Here is a 6,683-nt window from a genome sequence, read left to right on the forward strand (position 1 = left end):
ATGTTATTGAAAACAAATGTCTAATATTTTTTATAAGCCTTTCTACCTGTAAGTTAACATACGGGGTAATTACTTGGACGAATTATGGGGGGGCGGGGGGTTGCAGTGAATGAGTGTAACTGGCATGACGTCACGAGACTCCTAGAAAGCGCGTGGTTTAGCTGTACTAATAAATAATTACTACTAGGGGGCGCGCAGAGGCTCGCTCTCTCTCTCTCTCTCTCTCTCTCTCTCTCTCTCTCTCTCTCTCTCTCTCTCTCTCTCTCTCTCTCTCTCTGTGTGTGTGTTTACGTGTGTGTCCTAGTACTTACATGCTCTGACGTGTAAATACTTCATGCAAATAATTTTTGGAATACAGCCCACTGCAGTTCATTAACCCCTTCAAACCCTGTGTGCACTACATGTCACATCATTGCTTTTTATTTTGTTTCACAACATATACCAGCATCTTCCCATTGCATTGGAAAAAAAGAAAAAGTAATAATGTAGTGCACTTAACTGAGGCATGGCAGCTCTCCAGGCAAAGTTGAAGAGGAAGAGGTTTTATTATTATTATTATTATTATTATTATTATTATTATTATTATTATTATTATTATTATCATCATCATCATCATTATTATTTTATTATTTTTTTTCTGTTCTAACACTATTTAGAGGAATAATATCCATTACTTTGAAATGTGAATGAATGTTTAGGTGCAGTGTTTTGGTTCCATGTTGCCCAGTGTTCCTGGAAGAGGCTCTGAATCCATAGCCTGAACACACAGTTGTTGTTGTGTTGTTTATTTTTGTGTTGTTTTTTTTTTTTCTAAATGTTTCTTCTACTGACCATTACAGTATTTTTCAGGCTATACATTTCCCCTGCAATCATATTTTGTTGTGGATATTAGAATGAAGATGTAGATGAATATAAAATTAAAATTTGTTTTTGTCAATACTGAATATTATATTACTGAACAGTATAATAATAGAAAATAAAAGTTTCTTATACACTATAGGACCATATACACCTGACCATGACACCCGTATGTGCTTTTTGATCATCCTATTCCGCATGCATGGTGTTAATATGGATTGATATTGCTGTTATAATAACCTCCATTCTTCAGGGAAGTCTTTCGACTAGAGCGTGGCTGTGGGGGATTTGTGCTCATTCAGCCACAAGAGCATTAGTGAGGTCAGGCACTGCTGTTGGGTGTGCAGTCAGCTTTTTGGTTCATCCTAAATGTGTTCAGTGGGGTTGAGGTCAGGGATTTGTGTAGGCCACTTGAGTCCTTCTTTGTTCCACTGAAGGGAAATTATAATGCTACAAGACACAAAGATATTCTAGACAATCAATGTGCCTGCAACTTTGTGGCAAAAGTTTGAGGAAGGCCCACATATGGGTGTGATGGTCAGGTATCTACATACTTTTAGTGAGATCCATAAAGAAATGGTTTACCAAGGTTGAAGTGAAAGAACTTAAGTAGCCGGCACAGAAGCCTTACCTCAAACCCACTGCACACCTTTGGGATGAACTGGAACAACAAGCCAGCACAGAACCCTTACCTCAACCCCACTGAACACCTTTGGGTTGAACTAGACCAACAAACCTTCTCGCCTGACATCAGTGCCCAACCTCTTGTGCCCTTGTGGGTGAATGGGCACAAATCCCCACTGCCAAGGTCCAACTTAAAAGGAATGGAACTGTCAATCTTTCCAGATTCATTTATCGAGTGGCTCATTTACACAATTATTGATTGATAACTGGTACTAGCATACTAGCAAACATAAAGTTTGGCAAGTCTAATAAGAAAGTCATTTAAATATTTACCCACAGCCACCCACACCCCCCTGCAATTCCCAAGTTTGTTTGAATATCTCTAAGATATCTAAGATATCTTTGAAATGATAGAAAGACTTTCAAACATTACAAACCGCACTCTTAAGACAGGGTTAGATACGGTCGGGGTGTGTGTGTGTGTGTGGGGGGGGGGGGTTATAGCAGATATGCTAACCTCTGTCTGACTCTGGTCCTAATCAAAGTGCCACCGCTGCTTTCCAGCTCTTATTTGCCATGTTTCCTAACTACACTGGGTATTTAACATCAGGACACAAGTGCAGTAGTGCTTTCTCATTTGTGGCTGGAAACATGAAAGGAATTCCTGGTGCTTTTTCTGTTCTCCAAGGTGTAATATTACCTCAAACTTACAGTATGTCTAAAACTACAGTACTTGTCAAATCACAAATAAACATTAACTCAGTGACATGTACAGTTAGTCAAAAGGAGCAGATACTGTGCTGGCAAACATAGAAAGCAGACTGGAAGCTGGTGAATTTGTTATTATTTGGGGAATATTGTTTTTTCAGTATTCTTGAAGATATGTATTTTTTTCAATAAAGGAAAAAATTAATGAAGATATTAAAGGTCAGAAAAACCCAGAGTTAGCAAAATCCAGGGTCAGCCTCCTGCAAGTGGACCTAATATATTGAGTTTGAAGCAGAATTTGACTATGGAGAATGTGTAATTAGAAGTCAGGGCTGGTTTCTATACATCAGGATCTGTAGGACTGTCACCCGCAAGTGCAGGTATGGCAGTTTAATAAAATAACAAGTTCAAAGGATCAGGCAGAAATCAATACACATAGACAGGCAAGGGTCAATCAATCAGGCAAACAGTCCAAACCAGGCAAGGCAAAGAGACAAGGTCACGAACGTGAATAAAGTCAAAATCAGATAAACAAACACGGTATCAAGGCTTTGTAACGACAGAGACAAAAGGCAACTGAGCGTATACTTCACACCTTCAAAGCTCTTCCTAAATGATTTTTGAAGCTATCAATAAAATCCAATTCCTGCATATTTAGCTAGTATTAATTAACCATTATACAATTATACATTGAATGCACACGTTTGTTCATAAACGTCTGAGCCCACTAGTGAAAACACTTCTACTTTGCATTTAATGCTTCTATACATTTAATTTAGAAAATGTATTCATTTGATCATTTTATTTAATTGCAGTATATTGTCAGCAGTAACCTGAGTTAGAAATGAATTTCAGAATTTCTTACTATTTGGTTTGTCCTGCTTTTGCTATAATGACAGTGCATTTGAACTGGCCTGGACTCCACTAGTTTGTTAAACCTGAAGATTCATGTTATATCAAATCCATTGGAGTGCCGTCTGAACACATTCTTTAATAGAATGGATAAGATTCAAGAAAAACATGACCTTTTGTGCCAAGCAGTTAACATGGTCAAATCTCTACAAATTTGCTTACATTAAATTAAAAGCCAGTGACTCCATTTCCCAGAATACTCCACTAACTACAAACATGGCCAAAGACAACTACACTTCTCATACACTCACACAAACATGTTCACCTTCTCCGGAGTTCTAATTAGAGACACCTGTTCCCAATCACACTGACAATCACACCACACTATATAAGAGACTCTCAGACACACGCCACACTGTGAAGTATGTGCTCAGTTGAGTATTTTTCTCTGGTGTTACCAAGCTTTGAATCTGTGTTTGTTTATCTGGTCTTGACTTTGATCACATTCCTGTGAAGCACTGTCTTTCATGTGTTTATTGTTAATGTTCTTATTAGTTAGGTGGCTCCTTGCTTAGTATTTGTAAGGAAAGTGAAAAGCAAATATATATATATATAATCCCCTTTCTTTGTTTTAAATATTTAAAAATTCTCAAACTTTCTATTTATTTCCACTATTAAATGAGAAAACAAATCCCAGATTTTCAAAGTGGTCTCAGAATTTTGGACCCTGATGTATTACTATGTTACATGATCTTTTAAGTGTAAGCCGTGTGAGTATAAAGAAAAAGCTGCTGTAGACATTCGTGCCATGCCTAGAATTAGGCCATAGGGAGGGAAAAGTGGTTTTAGTAGGTGTTTTTAAACAATAGAAAAGATGACTATTGTGGACAAACTTGGCAGAACTGAAAGTAGCACACATGTTTAGGGGTCACATCAAAAAGTTTTTATGAGCCAGTTTAACTGATTAGATTGGCCTGCTAATGGATGTCTGTAGTCAGTGGGAGTGGTTTAGTTCATCATAGAAAATGGAGTACACTCTTTTATAAAATATATATTAATTAAAGGGTTCTTTGGTTTGTCACTTTGGGATTGTTCTATATAGATTCCTACTACAATATCTTGAGAGGGTCCCAAATAGGGCTGTCAGAAGAACTCTTGAGGATTGCTTTAATCTTTAAAAAAAAAAAAAAAAAAAAAAAGGTGTTTTTGCTGGATGAATATGTTCACACTAGATTACATGATCTGCATAAATCATGTAGTTTCCCAGAGTCTCTTCATTGATCCCATCTGGTAAGTCTGTTAACATTATATCTACATTTACCTAATATTGGCAGTCCTGGGAACATCCAGAGCCTATCCTGGAACCACTGGGTGCAAGGCAAGCGAATTCACTCCTGATGGAACACACACACACCTACAGGTAGATCTATCCTGTAGACAATATTGGGTGTAACGTGTTACCAAGTGACACATTAGTATAAATAAATTACTTTTCACCTGGAAAAAAGTCAAATAAGGGATTACTCTTCATTTTGAAGTAATTTAATTACAATTACTTATGACGTACTTGCATTACATACTGTATAGACTTTCAACAATTCTGTTTAAAACAATACTGAATTTAAAATCTGAAGTAGTAGCTCATGTTTTTGGGAGATTATATCATTTGTTAACATATTTGTATTAAAAATGGTTCAATAAAGCTGTGCTTAATAGGCTAAACTATTCCATGTTTGGCTCAAATTTAAAGAATTAAAAGGCGAGTTTCATTTCTATTGTCTGTGGTCAAGGTTGATATGGATTTTAAGAAGTCATCAGTAATGAATAATGCAATTACTTTTCAGAGTAATTAGTCATTTAAATACAACTTTGATGATGTAATTAGTCATTTAATTACTTTGTTGAAGTAACTCACCCAGCACTGCCTGTAGATCAGAGCAATGATAGTCTCTTAACCCATATATACTGAAGAGGGCAGTTAACATCTCCATTCAGCTGCAATATTGGTTCATGAGCAGCAGTTTGAAAAGTGCAGTGACTTTATGTGTTTCAGGGGCAGCACTCACACACTTGTAACTATTGGCAGTAGGTAAGGACCACCTAGTTGGTAGGAATTGGCCAATTGGGAACAAATGGGTGTATAACTACAGCTATATGTGCTGCACACATTTACTTCATACAAGCAATGAGATTTTCCAGGTGTTCTTCAGAGATGCTCTGGTGTGTGCATGCTGCGTGAACTCCCAGTGGGTTGAAGAGCTGGTTAGACTTCACTCTTAAACCTTTCAATCTAGTTTGATTGGGTTAAGGTTGGAGGACTGTTCTGGGTGTTCCATTCTTCCAAATGGTGTGTCCTTCCTCTCCAAATCTCAGTGCAGCTTTGACATGTGTTGGGGGTCATTGAAATGCAAACATGATTCTGAACATTAAAAAAAAAACTTTTTACAGGCAGTGGGTTTATAATGGTTGGTTGCCATTTATATTGGTTGTATAGTTAAATAGTTTTTGTGAACTTTAACATAAGGGGGAAAATGTCATCCGTATTTGAATATAATGTAGTGGTCTCTTTGCTAATAAAACCTGATCCCTTTTCCATATGGTGGTACAGGTGTTGATGCTCTTGAGCCTCACTGCAGGAACGATGAACTAGAGGTCCAGTAGGAGGTCCATAACTCCACAGCGGGTTGCATATGTCAAGACCCCATGCCCTGACTAGGGTGTATAGGGCCTATCTATTAAACCTGAGCACTTTTAAGTACTGACATGGATACTTGGTGGTTTGAAGAGCTTACAAGCTGAATCAGCAGTGTAACCATAGGAACTCTCATCACTGCCGTATCCACTTACCTGCTTTAGAAAAGCTCAGCACAAAAACAATGTCATTCTACATCTCCTGGTCACCCAGAACATGACCGTGCTGTCTTACTGAACATCTGCCTCATGCCGTGAAAATGTCACCCTTTTTGGAGGTGTAAGGTTTTTCATTCTGACAGCAGTTTTACATTTTATTTCAGCAAGTGTATCAAATTAGCAGTTTGGGTTTAAGACCACCACAGGGCCAGATGGTGCTAAAGTAGACATGCTGAGAAAGGTGTGCATGTTTTAAATTGACCTTTTACTGTTTTCCAGTCGAATGTTCATGGTGTCACATATGCAATAATGCTCTCATTCGCCATAAATTCAACACTGAATTAAAAAGACAAAATTGGACAACGATGAAGCAACATCAGGACAGAAACTGTTGAAAATGCTAAAAAGCAATGTCTGGACTTGATTATAGAATAAGCAACAGACCATGCACAAAAAGTGCAGAAAAATTCTTCAAAGTGTTTAACTTTATTTTATTCCCTGACACAATTTTTTTTTATTAGTAACTGATTAGAAATGATTTTGTAAAAACACTTCCAGATTTCCCGGCCTCATATGCATCTGTATATAATATTCAGTTTATATGTCATCTAAAACCTAAGCTAAGCTAAGTCCCTGTGACGTGACATTGATTTGTAAGCCCATGGACATCTGCAGTGTAGCAGATGTCAGCTCTCGTCCCAGCTTGCTCTGCAGCTCAGAGGAACTATGACATATAAGCAGCCACTTCAGGTCTGCAGGGGAAGAAAGCCCAGGTCATGAGGAGTGTGTGT

Source organism: Ictalurus furcatus, chromosome 2 (assembly GCF_023375685.1).
Source record: "Ictalurus furcatus strain D&B chromosome 2, Billie_1.0, whole genome shotgun sequence".
Taxonomy (NCBI): Eukaryota; Metazoa; Chordata; class Actinopteri; order Siluriformes; family Ictaluridae; genus Ictalurus; species Ictalurus furcatus.